The 12963-nt window shown below is 47.1% G+C and overlaps 1 non-coding gene across 1 annotated transcript; it reads left to right on the forward strand.

Moving 5' to 3' along the window:
• The first annotated feature begins 927 nt into the window (after window positions 1–927).
• Window positions 928–1034, forward strand: LOC130043240 (U6 spliceosomal RNA). The gene has a single exon (XR_008795355.1). It is a non-coding gene; the product is annotated as a U6 spliceosomal RNA (small nuclear RNA).
• Window positions 1035–12963: the final 11929 nt, after the last annotated feature.

Below are 12963 nucleotides of genomic sequence, written 5' to 3' on the forward strand. Positions count from 1 at the left end.
CACACACGCTAGAGGAAAAGGCAGCTCAGATAGAGAAGGGAGCGACAAGTAAAGGGTGTTGGGAGGTTCCTCTCAGGATGGGAGATGCGTGATGAGAGTAGACTACAGACCGAGCGTGATTGAAGGACTTTCTGCCTGTAGTCACCAGGGAATAGAAAATCAGAATTCCTTCTATACCATTGATTCTTACATGCTATCCAATATCTAGCAGTCATTGTCTCTCGATAGTTCATAAAATAACTTTTTTTAAAAAAGTTGAATCACTGTGAATTCCCCACACCAGGCTGTCTTCACTGGGGCCCCTTTGAAAGGGGTGGGGAGTGCGTTGAGTTTCCCTCCTCGCCCAGAGCAGAGCCCTGGCACCTTAAAACCTCCATAACCCAGCCACAGCCATGCTCAAGACTGCTCTCCATATGCTTGGATGAGCCTCATGCATGCAGGAACTGGCAGGGGAATCCAGGTGTGCGGGACCCGGGGCTGAGATCTCTAAGCCTGCTCGGATCGGGGCTGGGCCTCCTCCACTCAGATTTCCCCATTTTCCAGTAACTTGGCAGTCATACTCACAACCTGTCCCCAGCACCATGTAATCTCATCAACGGTCAAGATCCAGAGACTATAAAACCAAGCTCTGGAAGAGAGTGATGCAGTCTCTCCCTCTCGGAGAGCCCAACAAGCTAACAAGAGTATCCCCCCTGCACGATAGATCTGGCAAGCTACCAGTGATGTATTCAATATGCCAAAAACAGTAACAATAACGGGTCTCATTCCCCTGCCCCTGAAAAAGCCCCCAATACACCATTGGGCTACGCTAGCATGTGACAGGGTTGAGTGGAGATGTTACTGGCTCCCAACTCCAGCAAATCGATGAACAACGGGATGTCAAGTCATACAAGTGAAGTGATACTGTGAATTACAAATATTCAGATGGTGCTCGCTTCGGCAGCACATATACTGAAATTGGAACGATACAGAGAAGGTTAGCATGGCCCCTGAGCAAGGATGGCATGCAAATTCGTGCAGCGTTCCATACTTTTGAGGCTGACACCTCAGGACAGTAGATACACGGGACAGATAGATTGCTCCATAGCTGGAAGCCTGCCTCGTGAGCAAAGGGGAGAAGGCAGCTGGAACAGAGAAGGGATCACTAAGAAAATGATGGCTGGAGGAATCAGTTGGTCGGGATGGGAGACGTGTGCAGAAAGTAGATAAAGGAACAAACATGATAACCTCTCAGAGTCTGTATTGCAAACCATAATGCCCAAAAGTAGAGGGAGATTATGGGGAATTATGTCTGCCATGGAGGCAGAGAGAGGGTGGGAAAGGGAGATATACCAGGGATATTGGTGGTGGGGAATGAGCACTGGTGGAGGGATGGATGTTGGATCATTGTGTGACTGTAACCCAAACATTACTGAATGTAACCTGCCCACACGGCAGAGTCCGGCAAACTCCCTGTGCTGTACCCAAAATGCCAAATACCAGTAACAATGATGGGTCTCATTCTCCTAACTCTGAAAGAGCCTTGAATATGGCACTTTTTAAAAAAAAAATCTCAGGGCTAGGACGAAGGAGATGTTACTGGGGCCTGCTCGAGGCAATCGATGAATAACGGGATGGTCGTGATCGTGAACCCAAGCATGAAAGCTTATAACTATCTCACGGTGATTCAATAAAATTTAAAAAAACAAATATTCAGATGAATATTGTCCCAACAACATTCCCTTCACTCATATCCCCACTAGTCTCCATCAATATCTCTCGTTTCCGCCGTCCCCCAGCTGGGGTCTGTGGCAGGAAATTTCTTCCTCCCCCGTTGTCCTAGTGTTTCTTTCCCTAACTTCTCCTCCTCCTCCTCCTCCCTCACACTCTCCTTCAGGGGCAAACTTCGTGCGGAAGTAAATCAAGGAAAGCCTCTTGAACAACAGGTGTTGGAGAAACTGGTCAGCCACACAGAGAAAAAATTCAAAAAGAACTCAGATGACCTCTTTCTAATGCCATGCACAAAAATCAAATCAAAACGTACTCAAAACCTAAATATCACATCTGTTTTCATTTTGTTTTTGCTTTCCTTTTTGGGTCACACCCGGCAATATTCAGGGGTTCCTCCTGGCTCTGCACTCAGGAATCCCTCCTGGCAGTGCTCAGGGGATCCTAGGGGATGCTGGGAATCGAACCTGGGTTGGTCGCGTGCAAGGCAAATGCCCTCCCCGCTGGGCTATGGCTCCAACCCCCTACATATCACATCTGTGTCCATAAGTTACACAGAGGGGGAAAAAAAAATACAGGCAGGACTCTCCGTGACATTGAAGCAAGAGGCAACTTTACGGATGAAATGACACCGACCAAGCAAACAGAAGCAAAGGAATACAAATAACACTTATATTAAACAAGAAGCTTCTAGACCTCAAAGGAAATGATAACCAGGATGGAAAGGCCAACCGTGGGAGCAATTATGTACCCAACGCTTACCCAACAAAGAGGGGCGGAGGAATCGAGCCCAGCTTGGCCAGGTTGGCTGCATGCAAGGCAAACGCCCTACCCGCTGTGCTATCACTCCAGCTCAAAATCATAGCATATTATATAATTATAATATGTTGCAATAATCTATCGTAAAGAGGAGGCTGAAAGGGAGCAAGAAGTTTAGTGTTTTAGGGGTTTTCAGAAGTGGATTTTTTTGTTGTTGTTATTGTTTTTGTTTTGTTTTGCTTTTTGAGTCACACCCAGCGATGCTCAAAGGTTTCTCCTGGGCTCTGCACTCAGGAACTACTCCTGGCGATGCTCGGGGGACTCTATGGGATGCTGGGAATCGAACCCGGGTCGGCCACGTGCAAGGCAAACAAACACCCTACCACTGTGCTATCGCTCCAGCCCACAAGAGTTTGTAAAAGATCTTTTGATGGTTGAGGATAAGGTTCCAAGCAAATGCCCTCCTTGGGGAAGAAATCTGGGCTAGAGTGATGGAACAGTGGGCAAGGTATTTGCCTTGCACATGGCCAACCCAGGTTTCATTGCTGACAGCACCTATGGCATCCTGTGGTCCTCCAGAAGTGATCCCTGAGCTCAGAGCCAGCTCACAGCTGGATACATGCCCCTTCCCAAAGAAAAGCACTGTAGCACTGTTCTCCCGTTGTTCATCGATTTGCTCAAGGGGGCACCAGGAACGTCTCCGTGGTAAGACTCGTTGTGACTGTGTTTGGCTTATCGAAGACGCCACGGGGAGCTTGCCAGGCTCTGCTGTGCGGGCGGGATACTCTCGGGCGCTTGCCGGGCTCTCCGAGAGGGGCGGAAGAATCGAACCCGGGTCGGCTGCGTGCAAGGCAAACGCCCTCCCCGCTGTGCTATGACTCCAGTCCATCCCAAAGCAAAAAAAAAAAAAAAGAATATAATGACCCAATGACCAGTGATGAGTTAATGTAAATATACTAAGTGACTGTGGAAAAAGCAGAGACTTGAGACTGAAATTGAAGAAGACGGGAAAGAACTGAATCTTGTTTTTCTTCTTCCTCCCCCTTTTTTTCCCCCCAAGTACCCAAGGATAGATCTTCACATGTCACCAGGATCATTTGAAACGGGAAAAAAAAAAAAGATGCGACGGTTTGCTGAGATATTCCCCCAGCCCTGCCCCTGGGATTTCCGGTGAATGATTGGAGCTGGCTGGAAGACCTCTTTGTTTGGATTCTGTGGAGAACACACGGGTAAGGACATTCCCAAACACCATTGCTGAAAGATTCAGAAAACATGTCCCTAGTACTATGAGGGCTCCCAGCTGCAGAGAGAATTGTGAAAGGATCGTTGAACTATTATTATTATTATTATTATTATTATTATTGTTGTTGTTGTGTTACGGCGGCTGGAGCGATAGCACAGAGGGTAGGGCGTTCGCCTTACAAGCGGCCAACATGGCCGACCCGAGTTCGATTCCTCCGCCCCTCTCGGAGAGCCCGGCAAGCTACCGAGAGTATTGGATATGCCAGACACAGTAACAACAAAGTCTCCAATGGAGACGTTACTGGGCCCGCTCGAGCAAATCGACGATCAACGGGAGGGCCTTTACCTTTACCTTTACCTTTGTGTTACAGTCATATAATATTTCAACACTCTTTCCTTTACCAGTGTACAATTCCCCCCACCCATGTCTCTAGTTTCTCTTCCAACTACAGCCCCTGCCTTTATGGCAGGCATCTCTCTCTCTCTCTCTCTCTCTCTCTCTCTCTGTTTCTGTCTCTGTCTCTGACCTTTTGGGCATAATGATTTGCAGTAAAGTTACTTAAAGTTTATCAGGTACATCCCTTTACCTCTTCTCAACACTCAGTTCTTGTCCTGAGTGATCATTCCCAACTATTATTGTCATATTGGTCTCTCTTTTTTTTATCCTAACTGCCTTTACCCCCACCCCCGCCCCCCACACACACAGGTGGCAACTTCCAACCATGGATCAGTGTTTCTGGTCCCTTTTTTATCATGGACTTGGATATTAGCCTCATACTATCTTATTTTTTTTTTAATTTTGATGCCACAGATGAATGTACTCATTCTATATCTGTCCCTCCCAGAATGGAATACTATGCAGCCGGTAGGAAAAAAATGAAGCACAAAATTTGCTTATAAATTGGATGAACATGGAGAGTAGCATGCTGAGTGAAATGAGTCAGAAGGAGAGGGACTGTGGATTCTTGATCCCAACAGAAAACATTGGTTGAGGAAAGCGAGACACAGACTAAGAATGGAAGAACTTACTGTAGGTTTGTGTCCCAAGTGTCTTCAGAGGTCAGAGAGATAGTACAGTGGGTAGGGTACCCACCTTGCATGTGGCCACCTGGGTTTGATCTCCTGCATCCCTTATGGTCCCTCATGCACCTGGTCACGGATCACTGTCCTCCCGTTGTTCATTGATTTTGCTCAAGCGGGCCCAGTAACATCTCCATTTTGAGACTTGTTGTTACTGTGTCTGGCATATCGAATATGTCACGGGGAGCTTGCCAGGCTCTGTCGTGCGGGCGAGATACTCTCGGTAGCTTGCCGGGCTCTCCGAGAGGGGCGGAGGAATCGAACTCGGGTTGGCCATGTTGGCTGCATGCAAGGCAAACGCCCTACCGCTGTGCTATGGCTCCTCACGCACCATCAGGAATAATTTCCTTGAGCATCACCCGGTATGCCCGAAGACTCCCCCCTAAACAAAGCAGCAACGCCTCTCTTCAACTTTCTCTTCTATCGATCAAGTGTTTCTGAAGCTCGTATTGATTTGTAAGGGTGGGAGAGAGAAAATCATCTCTACTGCGTGTGGAAAACCCAAGGATGGCGTGCGTGGGGGAAAATCCGTAAACTTCTGGAACGTTCTGTCCCTTTGCCCCATCTGTATTCCCATCGTCGTGGTTGGAGCTGGTGCAGGTGTTTCTAGAATGCTTATGGAGAGATGGTAATGTTGCTTGTGATGAGGCCAGGGCCCTTGTGTTCAAGAGTCTCTGGTCGGGTGGGCAGTCTGAGGACTGTGTCTTAGCGGTGGCACTGGCTACTGCCTCTTCCAGGGCTGAGCGTAAATCCTTGCCTCTAGCTGAAGTGGTACTAGAGGGACTTAAACTCAGCCAGCCCCAAGTTCATTGCAAACAACTGCTGTACACCTCGACCCAAACCAAGAGTAATCTGGACCCTGAGCCAGAACGGTAAGAAATGACCCAAAGGTTGTGTTCCAAACGGCTTCAGTCCTTAAGAAGCAAACACTGTTGTTCATCGATTTGCTCGAGCAGGCCCAGTAATGTCTCCATTTTGAGGCTTGTTGTGACTGTGTTTGGCATCTCCAACACGTCACGGGAAGCTTGCCAGGCTGAGATACTCTCGGGAGCTTGCCGGGCTCTCCAAGAGGAGCAGAGGAATCGAACCCAGCTCAGCCGGTCTGGCTGCGCGCAAGGCAAAGGCCCTACCGCTGTGCTGTTGCTCCAACCCAGTCCTTGAGAATCGAATATGAATTATAGCAAAAACCCGCAAGCAAAAAAAAAAAAAGGAAGAAAGAGAATAAAGCTATAGAGTCTTATAGACACAGAGGACAACACAGATGGAAAACAGATTAAGGGAATTGTCACAGTGGGCTACGTTCACTTGCTTGGTGAGACACACCCACCTCTGTTCTTCGTGCGTTGCTGTCTATTATTGGGTTCATTCGCCATCCTTCAAGGTCCTGTCAACCTGGACAAAAGTTCACGTGTTGGGAGCTAGCGGGAGGGAGAAATATTGTATTGAATAAATTGGACGACTTATGATCTCACTCATGCCTGGCTGCCCAGGGGACCCTAAAACTTAGACAGTCCCTGAGAATCTATTTGTCTGTCTCTCACCCCCACGGAACAGTGCTGGAAGGTGTCAACCCAACTGGCTTTCAACACGCGGGCATACGTGAGTCACCCTGGGTTGGTCCCAAAGCAAAGAGATGAAAAAAAAATGACCTCCCCCTGTCACCAAGTCCCCTCCCACACTTCTTTCTTTGTCTCTTATCTTCTTGCTATTAAGACCCGCTTAGCCAGAGAACCACCATGACAGGTTCTGAGTGACTTCGGCCTCTTCCAGGAACAAGAAAAGCAGAAAAAAACAGATGCTTTGGTCAAAGATTCCATCCCTGGATTAAGTTTAGGTCTCTGGACTGTAACTTTCAGGGAGGTGGGCTGGATGTCTCAGGCCAAATAACAACAACACTTGGGACTGGAGTGATAGTACATCGGTGAGGGCATTTGCCTCGCACGCGGTTGACCCGGGTTTGGTCCCCGGCATCCCGTAGGGTCCCCTGAGCACTGCCAGGAGTCATTCCTGATTGCAGAGCCAGGAGGAATGCCTGAGCACCGCTGGGTGTGACCCAAAAAAACAAACAAACAAAAAACGATTCTTCAAAATCACAGTAAAAAATAGATGTGTACTCTGTAGGTAATGGAAATCTGCCGAGTAATGCTGGATTGACAAAATGAAAGTTTAAGAACTTGCTGAACCTATGCCTGGGTTCCTTGTTGAAACCCACTGTGCCGGGTGGATACTTGGACCCCAGCTAGCTGGAACCATAAACCTCGAGATGTGATTTGCATTACTGGCTCTGTTCTCTCTCCTAGAGGGGCGGTCGACTCCAGACTCTTAACATTGCCAAGCTTTTGGAGTTAGGTGGATAGCTTCTTTTTTGCAGGAGGGATTCCTGGGACACAGTGAACTTCATAGAACGCCACTTCCATGAAAATTTTCACCATCCAATATAAGAGCCATGACAATTGTCATAATCCGATACAAGAGGAGAGAGCTTGCTTGGCAGTAGTTGTCCGATGATTGTCTAGTCCTACTGAATTATAACTGTCCGGATTGATTAATATTAACCATTCCCGAAGCTTCCCTTGTTGTTGTTTGTGTACGCCACAGGAAGAGGGGCTGCTTTTTCATGCCATCAAAGACACGAAAGCGTGACATTGGTGGTGGGAAAATGTACACTCTGAAGCCACGTGTGTTACAACATGGTATGCCGGAAACCCAATCATGGACAACTTTGTAACTCTTTATCTCAAGGTGATTTATTTATTTATTCTTTTTTTTTTTTTTTTGCTTTTTTGGGTCACACCCGGCGATGCACAGGGGTTCCTCCTGGCTCTGCACTCAGGAATTACTCCTGGCAGTGCTTGGGGATCCTATGGGATGCTGGGAATCGAACCCGGGTCGGCCGCATACAAGGCAAACACTCTCCCTACTGTACTATCGCTCCGGCCGCATCTCACAGTGATTTAATTAAAAAAAAATTTTTTTTAAAGCATAAACATTTACGTTGTTGTAGCTAGCTACGTGGTCTAAACTACAATAAAAATAAAAATGATAAATAAAATCATTTCTCCAAAGCTGGACGATCTTAGTAATCCAATGTTCCTGGGAATCATCAAGACACTGGGTGTTTTGGCATGTGGGATGTCACAGGATTAATTGGTCCTCTTAGAAAGGAAAGCACACACGAAAACAAGTCTCCTGCCTGCCAACACTTTTCAGATGGAAATGCCTCTTTGTTGAATCCCTGTTTACAGTATTGACACAAGGAAGCCAAAACATTTCTCTCTCTCTCTCTCTCTCTCTCTCTCTCTCTCTCTCTCTCTCTCTGCTCTCCTAACTCTAGAGGTTATTCTTACTCCTGGGATCCAGGGATTAAGTTATCTACTTTCTCTGAGCTCTGCAGAGTAATAATGTTTTTTTTTTCAGCCTCTATTCACTCAATTTTAGCTTATCAGAGAGTTATTATTGGAGAATCTTGCTTTGTCTCTGTGGTACATTTGGTATATTCAGTTTCCTGTTCACACACATCCATAGTGGTCTATAGGGTCTTACTGACAAACACCAAAAAAAAAAAAACCCAGAAAAAACAAATCCAAAACCTATTAAACCTACAAACCTAATAAAAATAATAATAATAAAGGCCCTCCCGTTGATCGTCGATTTGCTCGAGCGGGCCCAGTAACGTCTCCATTGGAGACTTTGTTGTTACTGTGTCTGGCATATCGAATACTCTCGGTAGCTTGCCGGGCTCTCCGAGAGGGGCGGAGGAATCGAACTCGGGTCGGCCGTGTTGGCCGCTTGTAAGGCGAACGCCCTACCCGCTGTGCTATCGCTCCAGCCCCTACAAAAACACAAAAGCGGGTAGGGCGTTTGTCTTGCATGCGGGCAGACCCGGGTTCGATTCCCAACATCCCATAGGGTCCCCCGAGCACCGCCAGGAGTAATTCCTGAGTGCAGAGCCAGGAGGAACCCCTGAGCATCACTGGGTGGGACCCCAAAAGCAAAACAAACAAACAAACAAAAAATAACCAAAATAAAATAAATAAATAACATTACCAAACACAGCTATTGATTCTGTTTATGCAATGTAGAATATGAATCAGTATTAATATCTGTGAACTGATAAGTTAAAAGATTCATGATAGATACGCAGCAGGATAATTTCAAAGGCTATATATATTTTCCCCTTTTAAAAAAAAATAGGACTGTCTTCCACTGTCTTAATTTTCAAGGAGCGATAGCACAGCGGGTAGGGCATTTGCCTTGCACGCGGCCGACCAGGGTTCGATTCCCCCGTCCCTCTCGGAGAGCCTGGCAAGCCACCGAGAGGATCCCGTGTGCACAGCAGAGCCTGGCAAGTTCCCCGTGGAGTATTCAAGATGCCAAACACAGTCACAACAAGTCTCACAATGGAGACGTTGCTGGTTCCCACTTGAACAAATCGATCGATGAACAACGGGAGGACAGTGCTACAGACACTTATTAGGGAGCTACATTATGGATATCAACTATTTACGTCCACCTTTTCGGGCAGCAGACAGAGCATAGATTCAATTCATTTCCACCCCCGCCTGCTCCCCAAAATCCATGTGTTCCGTTGAAGTTTGAATTTCACTCTAATGGACAGGTCCACTTCCTGGAGGGTCCGTGTTAAGTGGATTTTTAGAGTGGATATTTGCATTCTACAGAAAATAATAATAATAAAATGAGGCTTCCTTTGATTCTTTCTCCTAGGTGGGTTTTGGATTTGGAGGCAAAGGTGATGTCAATGATGGCTAGAGATTGTGAAGACAGAGAGAGAGAGAGAGACAGAGACAGAGACAGAGAGAGACAGAGAGAGAGAAGAAGGGAGAGAGAGAGGAGAGAGACAGAGAGAAAGAGAGGGGGACAGAGATAGAGACAGATAGAAAGGGGGAGAGAGAGGAGAGAGAGAGAAAGAGAGGGAGACAGAGATAGAGACAGAGAGAAAGAGGGAGAGAGAGACAGAGAGACAGAGAGAGATAGAGAGAAGAGAGAGAGAGGAGAGAGAGAAAGAGAGGGAGACAGAGATAGAGACAGAGAGAAAGAGGGAGAGAGAAAGACAGAGAGACAGGAAGAGAGAGAAGGGAGAGAGAGAGGAGAGAGAGAAAGAGAGGGAGACAGAGACAAAGAAAGAGGGAGAGAGAGACAGAAAGACAGAGAGAAGGGAGAGAGAGGAGAGAGACAGAGAGAAAGAGAGGGAGACAGAGATAGAGACAGAGAGAAAGAGGGAGAGAGAGACAGAGAGACAGAGAGAGATAGAGAGAAGAGAGAGAGAGGAGAGAGAGAAAGAGAGGGAGACAGAGATAGAGACAGAGAGAAAGAGGGAGAGAGAAAGACAGAGAGACAGGAAGAGAGAGAAGGGAGAGAGAGAGGAGAGAGAGAAAGAGAGGGAGACAGAGACAAAGAAAGAGGGAGAGAGAGACAGAAAGACAGAGAGAAGAAGGGAGAGAGAGGAGAGAGACAGAGAGAAAGAGAGGGAGACAGAGATAGAGACAGAGAGAAAGAGGGAGAGAGAGACAGAGAGAGACAGAGAGAAGAAGGGAGAGAGAGGAGAGAGACAGAGAGGAAGAGAGGGAGACAGAGAGAAAGAGGGAGAGAGACAGAGAGAGACAGAGAGAAGAAGGGAGAGAGAGGAGAGAAAGAGAGGGAGACAGAGATCGAGACAGAGAGAAAGAAGGAGAGAGAGAGACAGAGAGACAGAGACAGAGAGAGACAGGGAGAGAGAGAAGAAGGGAGAGAGAGAGGAGAGAGACAGAGAGAAAGAGAGGGAGACGAGATAGAGACAGAGAGAAAGAGGGAGAGAGAGACAGAGAAAGACAGAGAGAAGAAGGGAGAGAGAGGAGAGAGACAGAGAGAAAGAGAGGGAGACAGAGAGAGACAGAAAGGAAGAAAGAGAGAGAGAGAAAGAGAGAGAAAGTGGTGTGTGTGTGTGTGTGTGTGTGTGTGTGTGTGTGTGTGTGTGTGTGGTGCTGGCGTAATCAAACCCAGACACTCACACAGGCGAGGCAATTGTTCCTCTGAGCAACGCCAGGAGTTTTAAACAAAGGATGGAGGGGATTGAGTCAGCAAGCTGCGTTTGGATGGGAATAAAAACAACGGATTTATGGTTTCCGTGGCTCTGGCAAACAGGAGAGCGACCCTGATCCAGCCCTTCTCGCTTGACGGAGAATAAAATGCAGGGCTGAGTGAGGCGTGTGGGCGAGCCCACTCCCACTGTTTGAGAGCAGAGTTTGGAGAATGGCATTTTAAGCTGGCCACAGAAGGTGTCTGGGGACAAAGGGCAGATAGGAGGGAGAAGGGACCAGTAGGACGGGAATAGTCGGAGAGGACCACTCTGGACAGAGCTGAGTGCTGGAAGGAATAAATTAACAAGGATCACCTTTCAGTGTCTGCGTTGAAAACTGTCAAAAACCGTCATCCCTGGAAGAGGAGAGAGGGAGACAGAGAGAGAGAGGGAGAGACAGAGGCAGAGATAGAAACAGAGACAGAGACAGACAGAGAAACAGAGAGAGAGACAGTGACAGAGACACAGAGAGAGAGAGACAAAGAGAGAGAAAGAAACAGAGAGTCAGAGAGACAGACAGAAACAGAGAGAGACAGGGACAGAGAGAGACAGAGAGAGACAGGGACAGAGACAGAGAGACAAAGAGACAGAAAGAGAGAAATAGAGAGATAGGGACAGAGAGAGACAGGAGGAAAGAGAAAGAGGGAGACAGAGAGAGGGACAGAGAGAGACAGGAGGAAAGAGAGAGAGAGAAAGAGAGAGAGGGAAAGTGCCTGCCATACAGGTATGAACGGGGTCCGAGTGAGAGAAATTAGGGACATTGGTGGTGGGAAATGTACACTCTTGTTGGAACATTAGACTGTGTCTGAAACCCGATCATGAACAACTTTGTAACTGTGTCTCTCACGATGATTTAAAATAAATTAAATTAATTTTTTAAAAAAGCCATCTTAAAAACACCAGTAAAGGGATGCATACAGCTGAGTACTTTGAAATCTCACATTAGTGCAAGGGTTCTTATCATTTATAAACCAAGGAAAATAGACGCAATGAACCACGGGGGACCAAAGGAAGCTCCCATATTGGGGCTATTTTGTACTAATAGGTGCTGAGCTGGAATTCCGTTGGTGAACTCAGGTTTCCGGAAAGCCTTGGCCGATCACAAGTGCTCAGGGGTACCAGAGTACCTCAGCACAGGAAGAACGGCGCGGCGGAGAAGAACATATTGACATCCCTCTGAGTCTACTGTCTCTCAATCTCTCAATGAGAGTTCCCGAAAGCAAAGACAGTGTATTGAAGAAATTTTAATAATATGCTTTAACATATGCCTCAGAGACCTGGGCCCTACGAAAACAGGATGAGAACGCTATTTGGGTCTCCCAAAGAGGAATCGAAAGAGCTATGCTTGGAATATCACGTTTCACTCAAATGAGAGAAAGAATCCGGAGTTCCGACATCCGTCGACGATCAAGAATCAGGGACGCTGTCTCGTTTGCCAAGGTGTCAAAAATCAGATGGGCTGGTCACGTGATGAGATTTAGAGACAACCGCTGGACTAGAGCTGTTACCGACTGGATTCCATGGGATGTCAAAAGACCGCGTGGCCATCCACCTACCAGATGGTCAGACTTCTTCGTCAAGATCATGAATGATCGGTTTGAGGCTCTTCATGTTCCCAGAGCGAACAGATGCCATTGGGCTACACTAGCACACGACAGGGACAAATGGAGACGTTACTGGCGCCCGCTCAAGCAAATCGATGAGTAACGGGAAGTCAAGTGATCAAGTGATCAAGTGAACAAGATCAGCGCCTCAAACAGACACAGGGGAAAAAAGTTGCCGTGGGCAGGAGGAAAATGTGATGGCCATCAATCCAACTTCTATTGATGGAAAAACGAGGAAATGGATCGGCTCGGAACCATACTGGGTCTAAGACAGCAGGAGGAGGAGTGATCCCTGTAAATAGGACTCGAAAACAGATGCTCGCAAATAACATTCTATTAAGAGTGTTCTCTATTCTAATATGCAGGACGGAAGGGATTATTGGGGAAGGATCTATAAGAAAGTGTTTAGAAGAATTGGAAGAATTATTAGGGGGTATTAGAAAAGCATCTATAAGAAAGCATTTATAAGATTTGGAAGGATTGGGGCTGGACTAA

This window comes from Sorex fumeus, unplaced genomic scaffold (assembly GCF_029834395.1).
Source record: "Sorex fumeus unplaced genomic scaffold, SorFum_2.1 ptg000118l, whole genome shotgun sequence".
Taxonomy (NCBI): Eukaryota; Metazoa; Chordata; class Mammalia; order Eulipotyphla; family Soricidae; genus Sorex; species Sorex fumeus.